At 41.7% G+C, this 27176-nt stretch overlaps 1 protein-coding gene and 1 long non-coding RNA gene across 2 annotated transcripts in view; one reads left to right on the top strand and one right to left on the bottom strand.

Annotated features, from left to right (window-relative positions):
* The window catches only part of tsnare1 (T-SNARE Domain Containing 1), a 269991-nt gene that overhangs the window by 192040 nt on the left and 50775 nt on the right, over positions 1-27176 (bottom strand). The gene's annotated exons all lie outside the window — the stretch shown is intronic.
* Positions 14813-15625, top strand: LOC117470795. Its single transcript, XR_004554724.1, has 2 exons — positions 14813-14907; positions 15338-15625. It is a non-coding gene; the product is annotated as an uncharacterized LOC117470795 (long non-coding RNA).

Below are 27176 nucleotides of genomic sequence, written 5' to 3' on the forward strand. Positions count from 1 at the left end.
AAGTACACAGTAGCAAAACATTTAAATACTCCAGTAAAGTACAAGTACCTCAACATTTTACTCAAGTACAGTAGCCTACAATATTTTAACATAATTATATATATTTCATTTATTTCACATTTAAATAAAGCAATTAATTCGGTTAACAATTTGTTAGTTTTTTCCTTTAAAAAATAACAAAAAGTAAATACAAGAATACCGTTAAAGTAACGGATCAATAAGCAGTATCGATAAGACTATAGTACCGTAGAAAACCTTAGCGATACCCATCCCTAGATATTACACAAGTAAAGTGTTAAGAGAGTGAAATGTTGCTTTACGAATTTCAACACTTGATGCTGTCACCTTGATTCCAATGTCAGAAACCTGTATTTGCCTAACTGAATTGGTTTAAAGAGAGAAAACATTTTGACTAAAAGTTGACTAAAATGTAATTTTTCATCGACTAAAAGTAGACTAAAACGTTTTGAGTTTTCGTCGACTAAAACTAGACTAAAACGTTTTGAGTTGAGTTCTATGAAGGATAGAAATGACTAAAATGTGACTAAAACTAATAACCATTTTCGTCTAAAGACTAAGACTAAGACTAAATCAAAAACAGCTGCCAAAATTAACACTGAAACGGACCCTGCAAACGACAACGGGTCCAAAGGTGGATAGATCTGGGAACGGAGCGCTCTGGGGGGTCCAACGGGGCCGTGTGGTAGCCTATACGGTCATCCGTTTCTGATAATGACGACGCAATAGCCCCGCCTCTCCCCACCTCTGCTGCTCACCCCCGCAAAAGTACACTGCACACTGAATTCAGATTATTTATCTTTATCTCGATATGGACATAAACGCGAGAAAACACACACTTCAAGTCCGATCATCACCCTTATCTATTTTAATTACCTCTCAAACTACCTAAACTAGTTATAAATATGTTTATTTTTACTGTCGAGTCATCATTACTGGATCAGCTGCTGCATGAGACAGACACTGACTCTGTCAGAAGAGAGGAAAAAGAGACAGCCTCCGTGTATTTTATTATTATATATCATTATATCGTCGTTATTCATTTGTTTTAAAGCTCAATAAATAACAAAGAAGACCTTTGACCGGCACTTTTATAATTTTGTCCGGAAGATTTAAACTTTAACACACGTTGACCGGCGAAAAACTCTGCCCGGATCCCTCGGCCCCCACCGCGGAGAATAAACAGAAGTGCAGCCATGACAACCATTCTTCTTCGCTGCTTTTGTGGAGGAAGTTGCTGCTTTTGTGGAGGAAGTTACAGCTCCACGTACAGGCTCGGCATATGTACTACAGCTTTTCCAGCGGTTGGATCTAAACGGAGCTGTCTCGTGAAGCTTGACACAATCCGGTGTATATTGCGTGTGGGCGGAAGCTTTTTGGCGTTTGCGTTTGCGTTACTCCTATGTGTTTTGCCGTATGCGTTCCCGTGGAGCCGGGGCCTCAGTACCAGAAAATCTGCTGGCCCTGACAATGTCTCCCCCTCCACTCTGAAGCACTGTGCAGATCAGCTGTCTCCGGTGTTTACTGACATCTTCAACACCTCACTGGAGACATGCCACGTTCCAGCATGCTTCAAATCCTCCACCATCATCCCGGTTCCCAAGAAAACAAGGATCTCAGGATTAAACGACTACAGACCCGTCGCCCTGACCTCTGTGGTTATGAAGTCCTTTGAGCGCCTTGTCCTGTCCCACATCAAATCCATCACAGACCCCCTCCTGGACCCCCTGCTGTTCGCCTACAGAGCCAACAGGTCTGTGGACGACGCTGTCAACATGGCCCTTCACTTCCTCCTCCAGCACCTGGACACACCAGGAACCTACGCCAGGATCCTGTTTGTGGACTTCAGCTCTGCCTTCAACACCATCATGCCGGCTCTGCTGCAAGACAAGCTCTACCAGCTGCACGTGCCCGACTCCGCCTGCAGGTGGATCACAGACTTCCTGTCTGACAAGCAGCACCTCCTCCATCACCATCTGGTACGCCGCAGCTACAGCCAAGGATAAGGGCCGGCTGCAATCTGCCATCCCTCCACGACCTGCACGCCTCCAGGACCCTGAGGCGGGCAGGGAAGATAGTGGCCGACCCCCCCACCCTGTACACAAACTGTTCACCCCCCTCCCCTCTGGCAGGAGGCTGCGCTCCATCAGGACCAAAACCTCTCTCTACCTGGACAGTTTCTTCCCCTCCGCTACCGGCCTCGTAAACAAGGCCCGGCCCCCCCACTGACACTTTACCTCAGCCACAACACACAAGTACACACAATGTACACTATATCTGTTTTCTTGTCTTTTTTATTACTGCCGATTTTTACTCATATTTTATTCCTCTTTTCATTCCCTTCCATTGCAATGTAAATACTGTTATATTTTTATTATATTTTTTATTATTTTAAATATTTTTTCTAGTTCCTTACCTGTGTTTTAATTCATGTTTTATTTGTATGTACGCACCATGACGTCAAGTCAAATTTCTCGTATGTGTAAACCTACCTACTGTAGTAATAAACCTGTTTCTGATTCTGATATTAATCTTGTTTGACTTTTCTATGTATAGTGTTCTTTTTCTTCAGTCATTTATCTGCAACGCATTTTTTTTAATAATAACCTGAGTAGAAGGTGCAATACACATAGTAATACAATTGAATACAAATGTATTATTTTGTTTCAATTGGAGGATATAAATATATTACGCTTATCTGTGGTTTTGTATTTTTAATGTTAATTTCTACTTTTAGATCATATTTGGTTTTCTTACTTTAACGTTTGGAACATGGAATGGATAACTGGTAATGTTAACTGAAAAAAATTAAACTAAAACTAAAATCTCTCAATGAACACGTCTGCAGTGAATAAAAACATTGGCTACATTTGTTATTTTAACTTTAAGTGAAATAATAAAGGAACATTAATAAAATAAGTATTACATTTGGTTAAAAGTGTTTATTTTGTCTTCTTCAAAAAGTAAAATTATATTTTGTAAAACAAAACAAAACTGTGCTAACATAGCCCTTATCTTATTTGTAATATATAAAATGAATGAATAAATCTGCTCATAACAGATCATGTCAGTGTTGGTGACACCCGCAGGACGTGAGATTGACTGGCTGCTTCTGTTCTGTGAGAGTGAATCAAAACGTCTTTGTGCTAAACTGTTGTTTTTACCTCTAGCATTCCTGCCTGTTGCGTTACTATGCCAACCATCAACCGATATGTCATTGCTGGTAGCATGAGTAAATATTACCAGGGATGTTCATGCAGTGATTTTCATATGCTATGCTTATTTCTGATGTTTTACTTTTAAAATCATGTTTTTCTTTTTCTTCCTGAAAAAAATAAATCAAATGGACATGTCTCGCCAGAACAAAAGCCGCCCGGGACACCCTCTGAGTGATAATAGAGATTAACCCTTGTTTTTATAATAATGATTACACTATCTGTACAACACTTATTTACAATACAAGTATAAACCAAAGTGGCACAATACTGACAACTGAAGGACACGCAACCAACTCCACAGAAGAAGAGGTAATCGCCCTTCATCAGCAACGTATAATTAAGGCATCCTGAAAATCCCTTCTCTTTACCCCTGCTTGAAAAATATAAATTTTCTTGAAGGTAATATATTTCTTTCAAAGCAAATTCAGAGCAAACAAACAACATGTCTGGGTGGGAAAAGGCCACTGATAGATGCAGACAGTGGGGGCTGATAGAGAAAAGGCCCTCACTCCGGTAAACAGAGCAGCAGTGAGGCAAGTGTGAGGCGGAGTGTGTGCACCCTGTGTGACGCTGCAGGACTCAGAGAGGATGGAGAATACGGCCTGGCAGGCACAGTGACTGGATCCCCCCCCCCCCCCCCCCGCTTTTCATTCAGTCCCCCACTCCTTTCACAGCTGTCATTATCAGCAACACAAGGCTTAGCTTAGCCAGAGCGGGCAACAGAGCAGAAATAAGCTACACCCTGGACACAAATGCTGCATTTATCACAAACAAGCAAGGGCCAACCCGTGGAGGGACTGTGTGTGTGTGTGTGTGTGTGTGTGTGTGTGTGTGTGTGTGTGTGTGTGTGTGTGTGTGTGTGTGTGTGTGTGTGTGTGTGTGTGTGTGTGTGTGTGTGTGTGTGTGTGTGTGTGTGTGTGTGTGTGTGTGTGTGTGTGTGTGTGAGGTTTCCACTGTTGTGTATTATAGTTGAAGGCTGACATCAGTATTTCTTTCAGTATTTCTTCTAAGTCACAAATGGTGTCAATAGTTTTATTGAACATTTATTAAAAACCAATGTAAATATGAGGTGTTTTCATTGGTCTTAATTTCTATTTTATGTACCTTTTTTTTGTTACAGCACCATGTTTACAAGGCATTGCACATAATAAAATAACAAATGTATGTATACAGTTAATATATGCATTATACATACATTATACAAGTATGCAATTTGCAATTGTTTTATGTTAAAATGTAAATGCAGTGATGTAAAGTTAGAGTAGAATATGTAAAAGTTGTTATTTAAGGGTTATTGAAAGGTGGAAACAGAAGGAATTATGGGTAAAAAAAGAAATGTCCGCTGCTAGCCAGAGATGTGTCAGCAGGAAAACATTATTATCAATTATTTTGGAAAGTCTCTTTATTGAATTCGAATTATCCTCACTTAATAAGGAAATGTTTTGATTCTGTAGCTGTTGTGCACATTTTATTTTTTCAATCCCTCCTGAGCCGTGACACACAAACACTGCATAATTTGAGACCTAACAGTTATCAACAACACAAAACATAATGGTGTCAGAGGCTACCTGCCACCTGCTCATCAGGAGTGACAGACACACTCACACAACTTGGGGTGCTAGGACACTATGCAAGGTTTGATCCCAGCCCATGGAGTCAACATCATCCCTCCTGATCAACTGCCGTCAGGAAACAGATATGATCAAATATGCGCAGTGCGGTCAGGTTGGTATTCCACCCGGTTAGCTTCTCTTAATAACTTAAGCACCGATTCCACTAAGGGTTTATTTTCATTCAAGCCAACTTACTTAGTAACTTGTTGGTGCACTAAAGGAAAATGCAACAGTAGGTGAAGAAAATAGACTTAAAGGTGGGGTAGGTAAGTTTGAGAAACCGGCTCGAGATACACTTTTTGTTATATTCCATGGAATGCTCTTAACATCCCGATAGCAATGAATGTTTATTTATATATTCCATAACAAAATGTCATCTGTGGAAGCCGTAGTACTGTAAAATCCAAAATTACCTACCCCACCTTTAACTTATATGTGACCTGCTCTATCGAAATCAGTCGCATTGACCCGAAGACACATTTTGAGTTGTATACACTGTTGGAAAGAGGAGATTCCTAGCTTTCTAATGATATCAGGATTGTTGTTGTACTCCAAATATTAAAGGTGGGGTATGTAATTTATTTCAGAAACACTTTTTGTTATATTCCATGGAATGCTCTTAACATCCCGATAGCAATGAATATATTAAATGCTTTGACAATAAATACATACAAAATGTCATCTGTGGAAGCCGTAGCACTGTAAAAAGCACGACCAATCATCTGAGCCGGCCCGGCTAAAATAACTGGATGGCCAACCTGCCTGTCAGCCTTCCATCTGTGCACACATTTATCTCGTGCCCTCATTGGTCATGTGCACGTTCGTGTGCGTTAGAGGAGGGGCTCTGCAAGGAAGTGGCAGATTTTTTCCGGTTGTGTATTTTTTAGAGATGGCAAATCCGGATCCTTTTACGGACTCGGAGTCTTCTGAGTTAGTCATTGAAGAGATCCGGATCATACGAGTCCTTTGAGTCATATGAGTCAGCATCACCAAGAGCGTAGAAATCCTACCGGTGAAACCGAAAAGTTGTTGCATTTCACGAGCATATTAAACTAACGTTACATTAACCTCCGCTACACAGTGTCTTTTGCTTTAATAAAAAATGTTGATCACAAAAAGTCTGAGTCCGCACAAGTCTGCAGGAAGTTTCACTGATCCGCGTCCCCTGAGCCAAACGATAACTTCTGGCAGCTATCCTACTTGCTAAAGGCTAGGCAGATGGACTGGGGTACGTTGTAATGTGATTTTATGATGTTATAAGGAGAGTAGCGAGTGACGCAATTTATAGTTTTAATTTGTACGTCACCAGGAGTAGGACTCAAAGGACTCGGGTTAATCGAGAGGGGAGACTCGTCACGACCAGCTCATTACTAGGATCCGGGTTAATGATCCGGATGAATCAGGACTCACCCATCTCTAGTATTTTCAAATTCTAGCGCACTCGAGCTGGTTTCTCCAAAATGACATACCCCACCTTTAAGCAAAATATGTCACATTATATAATGACTGTCACCGAGTCATCATTTTGAGAAAAAGGCCTTTGTAGTTACATAATCCAATCATGGAACTACAGGTTGGGGGTACTGTTTCCGCACGGACATATATGTTGTTGGTATATACTGTGTCCTCCTTCCTTTCGCTTTCTCTTATCTTCCCGCGCTTCGACCCGACAACATGTGCATTTCTGCTGCTCAATAAAGCCAGCTTTGTACCTTCATTGCACCGCCTCCGACTCCCTTCTCTCGGCACTACATTGGTGACCCCGACATAAGTCTTGCAAAGTATCCGAGACTGTACCGAACACGGCAGAAAACGCAGTTTTTCTCGAAATGCCGGAGATTTTTGGAGACGTCCGTGGCTGCATCGTGCGCACGGACTGAGGCTCGGTGCGCCCCCCACGCCAATGGCTGAGGACGTCGCTCGCCATTCCCGCATCGTCTCGGCACTGGAAGACAGCAAGCCTTCCGACTACAAGGAGACGATACACAACCTACTAGGCAGGGGCGTCGCCTGGACTTGAAAACATTCGGGGCTTAGCCCACAGTGGCGGCGGCGCGACAGTGGAATATTCTACTGCAACACTCCCCACACGCACACAAACAGTACACCCGCGACTGTTACAATGAAGGCTCGATAATCAGCTCACGGCATATAGGCAGGGGTAAAGTGCTATTTTGTATGAGTGGGGGGGGGACCTAACCTCCTCTAGGGGGGTCCAGGGGGATGCTCCCCCGGGAAGATTTTTTTTTAAATATTGAAGTTAAAAGCATCAATCTGGTGCACTTTGAGAGCAACATTAAGAGATCTATGGATACATCTCTCAACACCCATTTGAAACAGAACTGTAAACAGATTTACTTTTTCTTTATGGATATTTTACAAATCACTCCCCTTTTAAACTCTATTCTTGTTTTACTGCCATATAGTATTTCATAACTGTTTTTCCTTTATTGTCTTTATTTTTTTTATAACTATAATGATCATATGAAGGTGTGCCGCGGAAATAATCTTTTGAATCATTTGTGACAAAACCGTTTGAGACCCACTGAGATAACTTAGACTAAAGTGAACTATCTAAACACTCAGAGAGTCCTTTAGCTCACCTGAGTCTCTCAGTCTGTCAGCAGAGGACTCTCCTCCAGCTTGTTGTGGAACAAACAGCTCCTTATGTCCGTTTATCAGCTAGCTAACCAGATGCTAACAATCTCTCTCTCTCTCTCTCTCTCTCCAGTAAGAGAGAGAGGCCAGATAGAAGAGATCTAGGAGGAGAGATGAAGAGAGCTTCCTCTCAGCGTTCTCTCTAGCTCGAGCTATCTCTCTCTATCTATAGCTCTCTCGATCATCTCTCTCTCTCTCTCTCTCTCTCTCTCTCTCTCTCTCTCTCTCTCTCTCTCTCTCTCTCTCTCTCTCTCTCTCTCTCTCTCTCTCTCTCTCTCTCTCTCTCTCTCTCTCATTTCATGCCTCTATGTTACAGAAGTAAACAAATTAGTCCATGGAGCATTTTAGACAGGGGGGGGGGGGTGAGTGTGTGGGAGTTGTTCATGATTTGATTATGTTTAAGGTGATACAAAAAACTGCTTGTGTGTAGTCTACTCTAAAACAATTTTCTTTAACATTTAGCTTTCTGTTATTTTGTACATTCACTAAAGTGTGACTGACTGTAGCTGTTGCTCTCGACTGCACCCACAACTTTAGCTGCACATTCTCATTCAACCTCTGAGTGGAACTCTATCCAATGTCAACTCCACTTCTGTCCTTACAAAACCAACACAAAAGATTAAGGCACACACTACTGACAGTGTTTTGCTGCTTTGGGTTGTTGGTCATTTGTTGCTGAGTTCTGGAGCTTCAAAGAGCTACGAACAACAGCATTTCTGTAATTAACCGATCATCAAAACTAGACTTCAACAAGGTTAAAAATGTTATTGTTCGTTTAGATGTGGTTTATTTCTGAGCAGAACAAACCACAGTTTTTTGGACTGAAACAAGAAAATCTGCATGAATTTAAATAAAGCAGAGTGAAGCACCATGCATAGAGAACCGCAGTGACGCGTCCTAAAACCCGGAAGTAAACTCCTTCCGGTTCCTTCGTCAAAAACGCAATGCAATTTCTCCATAGGATTTTGGAAAATAGCTCGAAATAAGGTCTGTGGTTGACACACATTTAAGAGACGGATCACGTTGTGTTCAGCCGGATAATATCCACATGTCTACCCTACTTTTATAATTTTCTAATCATAAATCTAGTCGCCAGAAGCAAAATGCTAACGTTATGCTATAAACGAACTACAGCAGGGTCGCTGCTTCAACGTCACGCCAACTTAAGATCCATATTCAAACATACAGATTCTAAATGGTACAAGTTGAAGCGTTTGTTTGAACAGTTTGCAGGAGGCAGGTACTTGCTTTCAAGCAGAACAGGGCAAACAAACTTAGCGGGAGTGTTTTACGTGTTCGGTGTAATGACGTAAAACGGCCTGGACAATTTCTGTAGTCCTATTCAGCCACATGTTAACAACCATCGTTTTTCAGACACGTAAACTCTTCAAAAATCACCAGCGGGGTCACTGCTGATGTATTTAATGTCGTAGAACAAAACGTGATCTGTCTCTTCAATTTGTGTCAAACACAGACCTTATTTCGAGCTATTTTCCAAAATCCTATGGAGAAATTGCATTGCTTTTTGTCGAAGGAACCGGACGTGTTAAAAATGCTAACTTACTTCCGGGTTTTAGGACGCGTCACTGCGGTTCTCTATTACATTACGTACATCACATTACATACCAACGGCCGCCCCCATACATGTTCCTGAACAGCAGGAACTCAGGCTTGGATTTTGAAATATTGCAGAAAATAAGATCAGTGGTAAACACACATTTTTGATCACGTTTTTTTCAGCAGGATAAACTCCACATATTGACCCTACGGTGGCCAACAGGTGCAAACGTGCTTAAACTGTCAAAAACATTTCCAAATGGAGAAATGCGCTGCCATTTCAAAAAGTTGGAAATATAAAAACACAAATGTGTCAAAACACATACAACTGTCACTGTTGTTGGAAAGTTACCTAAAATGTTGCTTTATTGGATGAGATGTATTACAATGAGATCTGCTGTAAGCTAGCTAGCTAACATACCTAGTCATGTCAAATATACTGACAAAACACTTACAGTTATGAAACAGACTAACTCTGCAACAGAGACAGTTGTCCAGCTTTATTTTTATTTTTTATTTAGCCTTTATTTATACAGGTGTAAAATCTCATTGAGACACAAGGTCTCATTTTCAAGAGAGACCTGTCAGTGGTAACACTACCACACAAAGTTACAGACAGACAGGACAGTAAACACAGAGGCAACACTAAAATACAACATCGTAAAAAAAGTAGTCATTGAAATCCATATAAAGTAGTCAGATATAGCAGGTGCAAACACCCACAGATAATTTCTCCAGCTTTTTTAAAATTAGTTTAAAATCCGTGATGGGTATCAAACTGGTCAGCTTAAGTTCCTGCTGAAGTGTGTTCCAGGTCGAGGGGGCAGAGTATGATATGGCTTTTTTCCCAAGCACCGTGCGTACTGAGGGGACGGACAGAGTGATGTAATTTTGAGATCGTATACAGCTGTACTGTTTGTGTGATATGTAAGTGGATATGTAGAGGGGCAGCAGTCCAAGCATAGCGGTATAGATGAGTTTGTACCAGTGCAGTGATCTGCGCATTGATAATGATGTCCAGTTGACTAAAGAGTACAGCGTGCAATGGTGTGTGAGGGGTTTACAGTTTGTTATGAACCTCAGAGCCCCATGGTAGACAGCGTCCAGCAGATGAAGGGAGTGAGCTGAGGCATTCATGTACACAACATCCCCGTAGTCCAAGAGCGGCAAAAATGTGGCAGCTACAAGCCGTTTCCTCGCACTTGTGGAGAAGCAGGCCTTATTTCTAAAAAAGAATCCCAGTTTTAATTTCAATTTCCTTAAGAGATTGTCAATATGTGGTTTGAAGCAGAGATTTTCATCTATAGTAATGCCTAAGTATCGGTAGGTGCTTCAATGGGGTTATGCTGTGCAGACATGATGCAGGGAAGAACAGTTGGTAACCTTTTCTTATTGGAAAACAACATGACTTTTGTCTTATCTGAATTTAACACCAACCTAAGGTGGAACAGATGTGACTGAAAAGTGTCAAAAGCAGACTGCAGACGTTCAAATGCAAGGGCAACAGTGCTAGCACAACAGTACACAACAGTATCATCTGCATATAGATGTACAGAGGCATCAATACTTTGACCCACATCATTTATATAAATAGTAAAAAGGGTCGGTCCCAAGACCGAACCTTGAGGAACACCTCTGGGCACATTAAGAAAGCTTGAGGAGAGACCGCTACATTTTACACATTGCTTGCGATTTGAAAGATAGTTTGCAAACCAACCAACAGCTTGGTCAGACAGGCCTATATGAGATAACTTCTGGCATAGAATGCCATGGTCCACAGTATCAAATGCCTTGGATAAGTCTATAAAAAGGGCAGCACAGTAGCTCTTTGCGTCCAAGCTTTCAACAATGTCATTCACTACTTTCAAAGCAGCCGTTACTGTACTGTGCTGCTTCCTAAAGCCTGACTGGTGAGGAGATAGAATGTTGTTCAAGCTTAAATATTCTTTGATTTGATCATTCACCAGCCTTTCAAGTACTTTAGCTAAAATAGAGATCCTGAACGTCACCAAGCGCTCCGGTCCCAGCTGTGTGCGTCACTTTTTAGTGTCCCCTGGTTTCCGTCTCCAATCTCCTAACATTGGGAAAACCACAAACCTTAATTAAACCCTTATTATAAACCCACTGATTTTGAGACAAGAGAGCTGAAAGGTTGTAAAAAGTCATTTCCTGATTTTAGGACTCCATATGTGATATTTAATAAAAGGCCATCGCAGACCTATATATCCATGAATCCCTACTGTGTGTGTAATATGTATCACTGCATGTCTGCACAGACCAAAAGCTTGAGTGCTTGTCTGCTTATTCAAAAAGGCACTGACTGCATAGTGAAATTAAATGTAAAAATAACAACGACCCGAGGCTCATTTTCCTGTCAGCGGTCTGGAATCAAGTCAGAGAGACATGATGAACATTAACACTGTGACGCTGTTCCTTTTATTCAGGACTGACCCTAATCAGGAAGCTTCCCTTGGACCAATCTGCTCACTCTGACATCCAACTCTGAAGGAAGCGCCCTGCCTAATTATCTCACGAACACAATTCAATTGAGTGACTCTATCAGGTTAATGGATATATAAATGTGTTAGATATGATTCATTTACCAAGCCAGAGATGTCTGTTGGAATTATTCCATCTTCCACAGTGTGCTGGAATGCTTCTCATTTAACCCTAATGTTTATCTGTAGCCTGGGGGAGATCGGACTGCTCTGTAATAGTGAGGGGAACAAAAATAGCCAAGTTATCATCCTGGGTCAAGATAATAGAAACTGCCACTCAGAAAAATGACTTGCTGCTACAAGAAAAATCAACCAAACCTTCATCTCAAACAAGATGAATAAACTAAAGACAATTGACAGAGTTGCACTTTAAGACCCCTTCTTATTTTGTGTTATGCATGCAGTTTTATACACAATCATAATGAGTGATGAAACCATAAACTATATGCTTATAAAAAGCAAATATGATACCGAAACTTAAGCATATCCTAAAGGGCTCATCTAGTTTTACACTTTAGGATTATACATATTCCCAATAGTTTATTAATCATTGATAATCTATATTAGTTATAAACCAGTTATATCTTACACAGGCTCCGCCCTCTACTGGACTCTATGGGTACAGTGGGCGGAGCACTGATGCATAAACGCGCTGTCGTCCAACAACATCTGCCCATCACACTGCCCCTGACCGGCTTTTGGTTAACAGCCACTGCACCGCAACTCCTTCTCCTCAGGTTGTGACCGTGGAGAAGACGGGGCCGCTTACCGCGCACCGCTCACCGCTCAGACACGCTTACCTCGCGAAGAGTGTGCATGAAAAATAAAATAGTGAGGAAGGCCCGGGGCTTACTGCGCACCATGTTCCCCGGTCCTTAACCTGTTAATAGTCCAGCAGCAAGTCTTCAAAAAAGGCTTTAGTTTTCGAGATACCCCTACCCGAGGTAGAACAAATGACAACAATGATTTTTCTTATCTTTAGGGTCTCCCATTAATGAAATTGATTGTTGTCAAGTTTTATTTTGGGGGAAAAAATGTTTTTTTGGTTGTTCTTTAGAACTACCCAAATCCCTGAAAAAGAGCCAAATTAGACCAGGCCGAATATGGGAAAGGTGACAAAAAAGCCCATAAATGGAGCGAAGTCTGCGAGCTAATTCAGGCAGTCAACTCGAGCACTTACGCTGCATTCATACATAACGCCTCTTGCCACTCTACAACCAACCAAACAGAGTCTCCTTAATATGCCGCTCTATTTAACCTGCCAGATCTCTCTCCATGCATTGCTTGCTGCTGCTGCTGCGTTCATGCCCTGCTATTGCGTTCGCATTGCTACTGCTCTGTTCATGCCTGCCCCACCACCACCCCAGCTTCCACCTGTAGGCTCGGGGTTAGTTATTTAATCATCACTCATCGTGCTATGTATATCTGTGGAGTGATGATGCCCGAGCCTAGTCGCCAAACTCAACTATATGCTGCTTCTAATAAACATGTTAAAGAGATACGTGAGTTGTCTGACTGAACTTGAGAATGGCCACTCTTTTCCTCTTCAGATTTGCTGAGGTATGAACCAGGTGGCTGTCCTACATCACCAAATAGTCAGACAATTATTTAACTAAAAGAATACTGAATTATAGTCCTGTAAACTTAGCTTTAGTTTAGACGGAAATTGTACTTTTTGGTGATAGGAACATAGGACTCAATCACTTTTCTCTCATTTATCAGAAAAACAGAAATCCCTAAAAAATATACCATTACTGAATTGTCTAGGGTGCTATTGCACACTAACCAGTAGTTCTATGGAAATATCTGGTACAGTTCTATTGCAAATTAGATTTCTTTAGACATAGGCCAACCTCTTCTCTGATACAGTCAAATTCCGAATGGGGGATAAGTGGCATAATAGCCTATAAGTTAAGAATGCTCACTCTGATGGTCATTATATTTGGAGAGGGAAATACCAGGTGGCTGAACTACATCACCAAATAGTCAGAATAAGAGTAACCCAATGCAATAAAGTGTATTAGTTCTAAATTGCAAGCCTCTAAAACATAGGTGTAAATAGTACAGGTTTTATTGAAACTGGAACCTTAATTCAAAGTACAGTATACAATTCATCAAATAATTCTGTGAGAGGTCAAGTATATAGATACTAGAATATAATGTTAAATGTCAGGTTCCTCAGAAACGTTAGGGGACACATATTGACATTCTGCACAGCAGGTGCTGGTGCAGAACTCTGTACAGGGAAGGCCAGCTGGCACTTTCCACTCTCTCCACACTTGCTGGATTGCATCTTTGCAATACAAGTGAGTAATGTCTCTCACTTCTGTAGGCCTGTCACGATAATTAATTTTGTTGGACGATACATTTTCCTGGAAATTATTGCGATAAACGATAATATTGTCGGCACCTTTGTAAGACCATTTTAGACCACTGACATAATGATAATATATAATAATAATTCAAGTACATCCTTTCAAACATAACTTTTTATTCAACATTCAACATTGCAAATGAAATGTGAAATAATATTAAAATATATAAATGATATATAATAAATAAAACAAATTAATTAAATTATAATAAATTAATTAAATCACACACAACCAAAACAATACATTAAATAGACTCAGGCTGGAAAACAGAGCTCTCTCTCTCTATCTATCTATCTATATATATATTAATATATATAAATAAATATGAGCACACATTGTCTCACAAGCAAAAAAAACCTCCTTAAAACAACAGTCAAGTGTACAGTCTACTGTCCATACAAAGACCCAGATGCCTCAACAGGCCATATCCAAATCTGTTTTTCAAAGTTTTCGAGCAAGGAACAACAACATGTTTGCATTGTCGGGCAAATGCATCTTTGATTGTAAACTGTCGGGAAGGTGTGTATGGGATTAGTTTTGTATCATAAAGATAAAGCAACACTTTCTCAGAATAAAGTCAAGCAAAGAGTCAAGCAAAATAAAATAAATTTAAAAAATAAAACTATAAGTTGCAAACAAATCATTTGTGTAATCATGTAAACTATAAGTCTTTTTTCTTTGTTTTAACATATCTTTTTGTTTGCAGTTCTGGTTTCTTCTTTCTTAATGATCAGACTTTTGCTCTCGCTGCAGCTTTCTCATTTGCGCTCCTTCACTTTTTGTTTGAGATTCTGACACAAACCTCCCAGGTGGGCGGGACTTTCAGGGGTGCGTCCCCATTGGCTACTCAGTTTTTGAGTGACAGCCCAGTCCTCCAGCGATTGTACAGTGCAGGCAGCTGCGGTGCGCCAACAACACCTCCAGAAGAACCAGCATTTCAATTATTATAATACTACAAGTGAAAATATATGTAAGTATTGATCATTTGTGTTGTTTGTGCTGTACTATACGGTCTGTTTCTTTATTGTGTCAAGTGAGAAGTAAAGCTGTGCTATGATAGTTAGCTTTTGCTACCTTTAGATCCATAACAATGCAAGCTAAGTAGCCTAACAGTTAGCTACATAGCTAGCAGTGAGTGAGCATTCAGACACCGGCGCACACACTCAAACGGACTCGTGTGCCTGACTCTACCAACAGGCTTTCATGATTCTGTGTAGATATGCAAGTATAAGCCATGATAGCTTATTTTATTAACACGCTAATTTGATATGAAAATCAATGGAGGCTGAGTTAACTTTGTAGGAAAACCTACCGTCCATGACTGCCCCTGAGCTGTGTTTTATTTGTTAACTTCATATTTTTCATTTCCTAAAACATTTATGTTCCTCTCATATTAACAGTGTGGATCATTGAGACAGCGTGGTGTCCAGAGTCTTATCCCGTTTTCCCACTTCCTCTGAGGGGACAGCACGGAGGGGGGGCATGAAGAAAGACCTGCACCATCTTCCTCCACGCTGGGCGTCGCTGTTATCACAAGTTTGCTCAGTGTCATTTCATTTGACCAAATGTATTTACATATACATTTAATAGATTTTATTATTATCCACCTTTTTGTTTTATGTCCTTTTATTTAAAACATTCTTTGAGACTTCTTCTTCTGGTTCAAATTTCAATATATGTAATTTGTACAATCACTCTTTTGTCTTTATTCTACATGAAAATGTTAAGAGATTCCATTCAAATCTGTTGATTATTCATATCTTCCTCAGGCTAGGAATAGTATGTCGAGTTTTTAATGCTAAATGTATATCATTTTCTCACAGGATATAGAATGAGACAACACAGTTTTTATCCATTGTGTATGAATGCTTCAGCTCTTCAGACCAACATAGTAAGATGTGAGCATGTTCCTAATTGTGTTGGTATGCAACCTAGGTCTGGTAAAAGCAAATCTGCCACTTTTATATTGTAGAATTTGTTAAATTAAAGCAGTCTTTAATTGTTTGTCCTAAACATAGCAATATATGCTTTTGAAATGTAACATGTCTTTGAAAGAATAATAGTATACAGTTTATATTGTGTATCACCTTTAGCTTGACAATACATAGATGTGTTTTTTTAACCTCTTAAGGACGACGGTCCCCCCAGTGGACCCCCCCCCACCGTTTTTTTTCGAGACTGTGTCTCAGGGCTTCTTAACATTTATGAAACTATTAATGTGTAGCACCAGATTAAGAAGAATCTCAGCTAACTGAAGATATGAACCATTTTTACCAAAACAAAACACAAGGGTAATACCAAGCCTCTGAATTAGCACTAAGCGAAAAAATGCTAACGCACTTAGCACAGAACTCAAGATAAAGATACCCTTATTACTTAGCGTAATTGCACATACAATATATCCGATTAAAGCTGAGACTCCAGAGATTATATAGGTATAGTATCATCACTGAGCGATCCGAACTCGCGACAGGGGAAGCAAACACAGACATCACAACACGTACCTTTACGGAGCTTTTACGGCAGATCGTCTCACCGTAGCTGTCAATCTGATCAAAAGACGTGTTCAATGGCATTAAAACGAGAAAAAACGCGGCTGAATCGGTTGATCCATAGGTTAATAATGTATCTTTCGCTTTGAAAAAATGATTTATAATCCATAATTCAATTTTTATGTAAAAATCGGAGCAAAAATGTTAGCTGCTAATGGTAGCCAACAGAGTGTATGCAGCTTCCGGTTTTGGCCACGCCTCACTCTCACTCCTTATTTGTTAATGTGTTTGTGTGTGTAGAACTTCCCCTCGATTCCATTGGCTCTAGCGGTTATAAAGAGATTTCATTCATCAAAATCGACCAAGGGGGGCCAGAGATCTGGAAAATCCACCCAAATGACCCCAGAAGTGGTTTCTTTTTGCTAAATCTCTCTAAAAAGCTTTTAGTCTACTAACCCATCATCCAAGGGTAGTTTTCACTATAAGTAAAAAAGAATTTTTGGACGGACACTATAATTTACAGGTTTTTACTATGTTCAATCTGAATTTTCTTTCAAATAAAAAACATCTTTATTCATTCTGACTTTTCTACATCCAACTCACAGGTTTATCATTACTTTGAGTACAAAGATTATTAATTTAACCCTTTTAGATATGGTCATTTGTTCTGGGAATGTCATTTTCGAGCCTGAGACCTGAAAAACTGGCTCAGGGTGGAACAGGTTAATCTATAAAATAAATAAATAGACAGACAGACACTTTATCAATCCCAAATTGGGAAATTATTTAACAGCAGCAGTGTGTTCAGGTATTAAAATATTTAAAGTTGGAATAAAGTATAAACTACACAACACAAGTATAATGCACAGCAATCCATAAGATAAGTCCGCTATTTTCATGAAAACTCCCCAGGAGACACCAACACTAACGTGGCCGAGTGGACTCCGGAGTTTGCTGCATGAGTTGCACCATATGATCTGTGGTGTAGTGGGCTGTCACTCAAAAACTGAGTAGCCAATGGGGATGCACCCCTGAAAGTCCCGCCCACCTGGGACGTTTGTGTCAAAATCGAAAACAAAAAATGAGGGAGAGTAAACGAGAAGAGCTGCAGCGAGAGCAAAAGTCTGATCATTGAGAAAGAAGCAACAAGAACTGCAAACAAAAAGATATGTTAAAGACTTATAGTTTACATGATTACACAAATGATTTGTTTGCAACTTAGTTTTATTTTTTACATTTATTTTATTTTGCTTGACTCAGTTTTTTTTTCTTTTAAACTCATAGTTTTGCTTTATTCTGAGAAAGTGTTGCTTTATCTTTATGATACAAAACTAATCCCATAGGTGGGGGCTCTCCATCTCCAGCTGCCGTGTTTGCTCTCAGCTGGGATAACGGAATGGGGTGGTTGTGTTTTAGGTGTGGTTTAGAATGCGTGGTATTGCCTGCTTTTGTCGCTACCTTTTTTAAACAAATGCGACACACCGCCCGGCTCATTCAAGTCCGTAGGTTCGCCTCGTTGATTTGGCTTGAATCCAAAATACTGCCACACCGGAGAATCGAGATGTGTAGTTAGGTTTTGTAACCAATTCCATTTCACTTTAAATTCCCCGCGAGTAAGTCACACGTTGTCTCCCGCTTGTCGCTATATTATTAATTTGGCTGCAACGCTGCTGCACGTGCACGCGGAGTGTCCTGACCTGGCTGTGTGTCAGCCCCGCCCCCCTGGCAGCCACAGCGCTCCTGGCTAAAATGCTGGTCACATCCTTATGTAAACGGCAATTTATCAAGCTCAGACAAGTTATCGAGTCCATTTTTATTTATCGTACGATAAGTCAATTTATCGATTATCGCAACAGGCCTAACTGGGGGTTTTGTAAATAGCACTGGTTGAATGGCCCCATCTCTGACAATCCACCCCTTGCCAACAGGACTCCATAACAAGGGTTTGGGTTCGGGCTGTGATACCATATCGCTGTCTGAAACATTGCTCTTTACATGTTGTTGAAATGCATCCTCTGTTGGCGGCAGATTTTCCGAGGCTGCATCTGTTGTTGATGCAATTATGAACCTCAGTTCATCCAAGTTTGTGCACATCAGTCCAATTTCCTTTTTTCCATATAGCAGAAGCGCAAATTCTCTTGCGACTGGCAAAGACTCTTCCAAGCTGGCAGAGAGTCCAAAATGGGCCAGATCTTTGAGCTTGCTGAGATGGGTCTTGAGTTTGGTGAATGCCGTGGTCTTTCCTATTCTGTACAAACTACTTGTTGTGCCACAGCCAGTGAGTGCATGACATGCTGGTAGACAGTTAGACATGTGGTTTCCGCCCAGCTTCAGGACCATCTCCAACTAAACGGCCTCTTTGAGAAATTCCAGTCCAGTTTCCGTTCTGCCCACAGCACTGAAACAGCTCTGGTCAGGGTCACAAACGACCTGCTGATGCTGATTGTCTTTCCTATTCTGTACAAACTACTTGTTGTGCCACAGCCAGTGAGTGCACGACATGCTGGTAGATAGTTAGACATGTCTTTTCCAATTTTCTCACATATGGTGTTGATGGATACATATCTCTCTCTCATTCCATGGCCTGCATGCATGTAGACTAGAGATAAACCAAACATGTATTTGCTTGCATAATATATGAGCAGTACTTCCACATCTGTGTCATCAGACCTCACAATGATGCAGGAATATGACTCTGCAAGATGTATGGCATGGAGCACCATCCTTGTGTCTGTCTCCTCCTGATCACTGTACAGTGATGTCAAACTACTTACTCCTGCTGTGCAGATTCTCTTCACCTCCTCCCCTTCGTCAAGTCCTGAGGGTAGTCTCTGTGGGGCAGCAGTGACAATGTAGTTGCTCACAAACATGCACAGTGCAGTCTTGTTTCCACTACTCCTCAAGTACTAACTGTAGTTTGGGACATTTGTTTTGCCAGTGATAACATGCGTAGGCCTTCCATCACTTGCACCTCTCCTTTGCCTCTCCAGGTCTTTGATTGACTGTGGGCCGTCATACCTGTCAAATACCATGTCTACACATTGCATTTCTTGTTTTCTATATATATATATATATATATATATATATATAATTAATATGTGCCAAACACTCAGTATGATTTTGTGAACGGGTGTGTCAATGCAGGTGCATTTAAAAAAGTGCAGATCTGTAATGAGGACCCAGCTCTGAAGAATAACACAAGTGTTATAACCTAAAGCAAAACAAATGTCCCAAACTACAGGAAGTACTTGAGGAGTAGTGGAAACAAGACTGCACTGTGCATGTTTGTGAGCAACTACATTGTCACTGCTGCCCCACAGAGACTACACTCAGGATTTGACGAAGGGGAGGAGGTGAATAGCATCTGCACAGCAGGAGTCAGCAGTTTGACATCACTGTGATCAGGAGGAGACAGACACAAGGATGGTGCTCCATGCCATCTTGCAGAGTCATATTCCCGCATCATTGTGAGGTCTGATGACACAGGTGTGGAAGTACTGCTCATATATTATGCAAGCAAATACATGTTTGGTTCATCTCTAGTGTACATGCATGCAGGCCATGGAATGAGAGAGAGATATGTCCCCATCAACACCATATGTGAGAAAATTGGAAAATACATAATAATAATAAATTGTATTTGTAAAGCACCTTTCATTGCTAAAAGCAATCCCAAAGTGCTACAGGAGGCGTAAGAAACAAACAAAATAAACAAAAGTTTAATCAAAGGCTTTTTTTTAAAGAAAGGTTTTTAGGCCTTTCTTAAAGGCTTCAGTGGTCTGTGGAGTTCTCAGGTGGTCTGTGGAGTCCTCAGGTGGTCTGTGGAGTCCTCAGGTGGTCTGGGAGGGAATTCCACAGGTGAGGAGCAGCTGCACAGAAAGCCTGATCCCCCATTGTGCGGAGTTTGGTCCTGGGGGGGCGAAGCAGATGGTTTGTTGTGGAACGGAGGTTGCGTGTGGAGGTTTGTGATGTGAGTAGTTATTTTAGGTATGAAGGAGCATTCCCGTGGATGCACTGATGGGCGAGCAGTGAGATCTTGTATTCAATCCTGAATGAGACAGGAAGCCAGTGGAGGGAATGAAGGATGGGTGTGATGTGGTTGTACTTTCTCACCCATCAGGATCCTAGCGGCACTGTTCTGTACGTATTGGAGCTTCTGAAGGCTCCCGCTAGGAGTCCCGATGAGGAGAGCGTTACAATAGTCAAGCCTTGAGGAAACGAAGGCATGGACCAGTTGTTTGATGTGGGTGTCAAAGGTCAGATGTCGGTCAAATCTTACACCCAGGTTGGTAACTGATGTGGAGAGGGGTATGTTTTGGCCAGAAAAGGTGATGTGGGTTATGGGGGATGACTGGACCTGGTTTGGAGTGCCAACTAAAATAGCCTCTGTTTTGGAGCTATTTAGCTGCAGGAAGTTTTGTTGAGTCCAAGCCTTTATCTCCTCAATGCAGGTGTTAAAGGATGTTGATGGGAACGGTGATGATGATGGTGACAGTGAGGATGCATGTGGGATAGGGTCTGTCTTTATATATAGCTGCGTGTCATCAGCGTAGCAATGATAGATAGATAGATCGTACTTTATTGATCCCAAATTGGGAAATTGTTTTTGTTACAGCAGCATAAAAGGCATTTTACAATAAAACAAAATATACAAGAATAGAAATAAAATAAAATAAAATATAAAATAAAATATAAAATATACATGTCAAAATACAAAATAGAAAATATACATACAGATATTATATATATATATATATATATATATATATACAAATATATATATATTCAAAATATATGGAATTATGGAGTTAAATATGAAACAGATTATGTGTGAGTAAAATGTACAAGGTGGTTTTATTTCTAGAGAAACTATGGAGCAGAGAGTTCTCTTCCAGCCAGAGGTGATTTGTTGTACAGTGTTATTGCAGTGGGCAGGAATGTTTTCCAGTATCTGTCCTTGTGGCAGGGGAGCTGCAGCAGTCTGTTGGAGAAGGAGCTCCGTTGACTGTCCAGCTGTAGGTGGAGAGGATGGGTGGGGTTATCCATGATGGACAACAGCCTGTTCAGTGTCCTCCTCTCCACCACAGCTTCAAAGGGTTCCAGCTTCATGCCGATGACTGACCCAGCTTTCCTGATCAGTTTATTGATCCTGCTGGTGTCACCGGCTCTGATGCTGCCCCCCCAGCAGACTGCAGCAAAGAAGAGTGCACTAGCCACAACAGACTGATAGAATATCTCCAGCATCTTACTGCATACGTTGAAGGATCTCAGCTTCCTCAGAAAATAGAGTCGGCTCATCCCCTTCTTGTACACAGCGTCAGTGTTGATCCTCCAGTTCAGCCCATTGTCTAAGTGCACTCCCAGGTACTTGTAGACCTCCACAACTGCCACATCCTCTCCCAGAATGCACAGGGGCAGAGGAGGAGATGTCCTCTTCCTCCTGAAATCAATGACCATCTCTCTGGTCTTGGCCACATTCAAAAGCAGATGATTTCTTCCAGTCCACTCAACAAAATCACCCACCAGCGCTCTGTACTCCTCCTCCCGTCCATCCCTTATACACCCTACCACTGCAGAGTCATCCGAAAACTTCTGCAGGTGGCATGACTCTGAGTTGTATAGAAAGTCAGAGGAAAGTCAATGGAATGATATTCCATGCTGGCTGATGACACGGCCAAGGGGCAGAGTGTACAGGGTGAACAGAGTGGGCCCGAGGACCGACCCTTGAGGGACACCACAGGTGACAGGGTGTGTTTGGGACCTTGCACCTCCCAAGGAGACGTACTCTGTTCTTCCAGACAGGTAGGACTGGAACCAGCTCAGGGCGGAGTCAGAGAGTCCGATGGTGTATTGGAGGCGCTGAAGGAGGATGTTATGGCCGACAATGTTGAATGCTGCAGTCAGATCCAGGAGGATGAGGAGAGATGGGGAACCAGTGTCAGCCGCCATCAGCAGGTCGTTTGTGACCCTGACCAGAGCTGTTTCAGTGCTGTGGGCGGAACGGAAACCAGACTGGAATTTCTCAAAGAGGCCGTTTAGTTGGAGATGGTCCTGAAGCTGGGCGGCAACTACAACGATGTCTACCAGCATGTCATGCACTCACTGGCTATGGCACAACAATTAGTTTGTACAGAATAGGAAAGACAACGGCATTCACCAAACTCAAGACCCATCTCAGCGAGCTCAAAGATCTGGCCCATTTTGGACTCTCTGCCAGCTTGGAAGAGTGTTTGCCAGTCGCAAGAGAATTTGCGCTTCTGCTATATGGAAAAAAGAAAAAGGAAATTGGACTGATGTGCACAAACTTGGATGAACTGAGGTTCATAATTGCATCAACAACAGATGCAGCCTCGGAAAATCTGCCGCCAACAGAGGATGCATTTCAACAACATGTAAAGAGCAATGTTTCAGACAGCGATATGGTGGTCCTTGTCGTCTTCCTCCTCGACGAATGGCACCTCTCCCGCAACATCCTGTTCCTCCATCTCCACCACCTCGAGATATTGGTCCTCCGCCTCCTCCAGCGAGACATAATATGCCTAAAAATGCTCCAGACGATGCCGGCGGCTGAGCCGTGGGAGCATGCGGCAGGCATTGCAGGCCGGAGACTGGGTCAGGCCGTCCGCGGCGTGGTCAGGCCCCAGACACTCAAAGCAGAGGCGGTGGGGATCAGCACCCGCGATTAAGCCAGGGCATGAAGGACAGGCCGGGGCTCAAGGAGTGGTGAGTCCATCTTCGATAAAAATTATTTCTTTATTTTCTCTCGTTTACGTCTCAGTTGTTATCCTGTTCGCTGAAGAGAAAAGGATGACAGTCAGGAGGCGAGGCCAGCCTTTTATACATTGAGCTTGATCGCGCATTCAGGTAGGCCCGCCCCGGGGGCCGGCTACGTTTATAGATATCTCAGTAGGTGAATGCTTGCATGGTATGGTTGAGAGGTAGTACCCATAGAGTCCAGTAGAGGGCGGAGCCTGTGTAAGATATAACATATTATATATGAGCCACATGACTGCTTGTATTTTGTAGATCAGAGTGAAAGCATGTTTTGCTGAAATCACAAAGAGAAGTGAGTTATTGCTAGGTTGATTGCATGCTTTTGATGTGCATACTCAGATACAGAGCCACAAGGCAGATCTGTATGACAGGATCAAAGGGAAGTATGTAAATCCAAAGGCAGTGTGTGTTGAGGCTGAGCCCTCGTCAGGAACCTCTTCAGAAAAGAATAGGAAGATGAACTCCCAACAGTGTGTCTCTCTGCAGAGGGAGAGTGTTTCTGCTTCATCCCCTTTATTGCCACCTCTTCAGCTGACACAGTCAAACTTAAGGATTGCTCATGTGTGTTTACCAAAGCCTGCCCCCCCATCCCCATTCAGATCTCAGGCCATTCCAGCAGCACTGCCTTCCTTTGAAAACAACCTTCAGCTCGGAGGGGAGAGAAAAACACCTCTGGGCAGTGAAATTGCCTTGTCACACAAAAAGGAGTCATTATTGAGATAAATCACCTCATTCTATTCCATAACTAAACTCTGCCTTCCCGTGGCACCTGCCATCCGGGCTGAGCTATCACATGTGCACTGCAGACTGAGACTCTGCCACCTCCTCTGAACACTGCCTCTGGTTGCCTTGGGAATGTGATATACACGGAAACTTCCAGTGAACAGGAGGGGCAAAAACCTAAAACACAGACAGAATAAAACAGACAGTAACATATGCTTCCAGTGGGTGTCAGCCAGTTTACCTTCACTGCTCTTCAACACTGAAAAACTGAAACATTGACTTTAATTAAATGTATTATGTAAACAGATTTCACATAACTGTATTAGGTTAGTTGAAAGCAATAATATTCGTTTATATTAAGAAATGTAATGTTTGACTTATTATACAATAAGTCAGTTTTATCAGTGCATTTACTACTTGTACTGTCATTGCACAGCTCACACTCTGACTCAAGTACTAATGTTGCTTGCATTTTAATTTAATTAAACATTAACTATGATATTAACCTGTTTGTGTGTGATTTGTAAACATGGGTTCAAGCCATTTTCTGAGCATTAGGGTTAAGGTCTTCCCAGCTAGTGCACTGTTCCAGCGTTAAATTACAACAGATGTCAACAGATTGTCCCAAAGACAGGTCTTTGGGACAAAGTAGACTCATCTCAATTGCATCAATGTACTTTGGCTATATTTTGAAATGGCCAAATGTTCGGGCTGGTGGCCTTCATCAGACCATTAGAGTCCAAGTGTTGTGTTGAATGCTGATTATTGTTAAGGAAGACATATCATGCTAATTTTCTGTTTCATGTTTCCATTTTGGGTTTCCACTGTGACATGTCTCCATGCTTTAATGTTCAAAAGGCTCTTTATTTTTCTCATACTGCCTGTGCTGCAGCACCTCTTTTCACCCTCTGTCTGAAACCAGAGCCCAGTCTGCTCTGATTGGTTAGCTGGCCGGCTATGTTGTGATTGGTCAACTGCTTAGAGATGTGTCGGAAATGTCCCATCCGTTAGCATATCACGTGCAATGTGTTTGAGCGATAGCCAATAGAAGTGGGAGTGTAACAAAGTGATGTCACTATGTTACGTAAGTAAACAAAGGAATAAACGGAGGCGTTTCAGGCAGGGGGGGGGGAGTGTTTGAGAAACTCCCTCTAGAGGGGACTTTAGCCTTTGCAGACCATTTACATGCACACAAACCTATAGAACACACTGCAGGAGAGGGAACACTCCAAAAAGCCTCTTTAATGAATCATCTTTAAATAGCACTTTAAATGAGCGTTTGTATGTGCAATAAAAAAATGTCAGTTCTACCACCTGTTAGGCACTAATATATTACCTCCTGGCTTCAAAGAGGTTACTGCAGCACATTTATAGATGATATTTACAACTTAAAGTCAGCCTGTATGCATTAGTACAGAGCTACTTTGGAGATGGGACAGCAGGGCGTGATTTTTCTTTATGTATGCCGTCACCTAGGGCTGCACCAGATGGAAGGACACCAAAGACAAGCTATAACTTTGTTAAAAGTCAATGACATCCAATGCAAACATTGCAGAGGAATGGGTAATGTACAGCAAGATGATGCTACATTGTCCCATCTCTCCCTTGTGAAAGCTCAGTCATATTCTGACATCACATCAATGCTTTCATTGGATGCTGCTTCGAACAAATGTCCAGCTAATGTTGTGTTGTGCTGAATGTCTCTGAGATGCCAGAGCTCCTCAATATGTTTCCTAGTGATTACAAATAATGACACCACTGCGGCTCCAAAGTAAACTAGCTAATGGTAACACGCAGTAATAATGTGGAGCAGTTAGCAGTCTGACACTGCCTTTATCTTCCTCACCCTGCAGAACACTTCATGTCATCACACAAACAGGATCTTGTGATCTATGACAGCCTTTTTCTTCCTCAATAGCCTGTGTGGATTGGCAGGGATAAAGTAAACTGTTGGAGGAGAGGTTTTGATGGAACACAAAGGATGTGTTATCTGTGTTTGTTCTCTGTCACAGCTTTGGCCTTAGGAAGGCAAACACTAGCAGCAGTGTGGCTCAGTGCTCAGCGCTGTGTGAGGAGGGGGAACACTGCTCTGCTTTTATTAGCTCACACATGTTCTCTGAGGATTTGTTACTGATGTTATATTGATTGCACATGGATGTAAGCCTGGGCGTTAGTAAATTAATCAATGTACATTAGCTTGTTATCACCAACACAATGCAACATCCATAAGCAAGGACAACAATATGTCACATATTCTGACTGTCTGTGTTGTGCCAATTTGGCACTGATACCAATATGTGGGCAAAATGAAACATATTTAGCTCATGTAGCAGCCTCTTCTGTTTGAAGGACTGTCCAGTGCAGGCATGTCAAACTCATTTTAGTTCAGGGGCCACATACAGCCAAATTTGATCTCAAGTGTGTCGCACCAGTCAAATCTTACCATAATGACCCTTTAAATAACGACAACTCCAAATTGTTCCCAAAGTACATTCTGAGAATGTTCACATAATGAACTATCTTTTTACAGATTTAATTATTTTACATTCCTATCCACATCCGTGAAATAATCATAACCACATGAACTGACACACCACCATAAAAACTAAAGTGGGAACTATTAAGTAAAATCTATGCATACAAAATACATAAAGTTGTGAAAATTGCAGTTCAATGTCTGTCTTTGCAAAGTCCTCCCATATGTTTGACACCCCTGTTCTAGACTGTGATGAATTAAGAGACAAAAGAACAGCACTGTGACAGTTTAGAGACGGGGAGGGTTTCTATCCTACAGACTGAGGTCAAGGTCTTCATGCTCTTCCCTATCACACCTGAGCTCTCTTCAATCTCTAATTGGAACAACCTCTTTAATTGGGTTTGGTAACTATGGAGACGGTAGCCCCGTCTGGGAGCTGATAAGCTGGAGGAGACACCTTCAGCAGAGGAGATAACGCTGAGGCGGCCTTGGCTTTGCAGCGAGGGAACTGAAGCAGATGTGTGTGAGGAAGTGTTGCATCCACGTCCCACACACTCCTGAGCTACAGCTGCTCAATAACACGCGTCTGGAAAAGTGACGGTAAGTAATATGCATACATGTCTAGATCTGCCAATGATTGAGTAGAAGTTCTGCTTTACTAAAACGTTTTTTTAGACAACTTGTACTGAGAAGGATTATATTCAGGGGTGCACACAACTTCCTCAGTGAGGTACTCAGATGAGTACCTGGAGTCAGTGTTTGTCAGTGTTCGCT

The sequence above is a fragment of the Trematomus bernacchii genome, unplaced genomic scaffold (assembly GCF_902827165.1).
Source record: "Trematomus bernacchii unplaced genomic scaffold, fTreBer1.1, whole genome shotgun sequence".
NCBI lineage: Eukaryota > Metazoa > Chordata > Actinopteri > Perciformes > Nototheniidae > Trematomus > Trematomus bernacchii.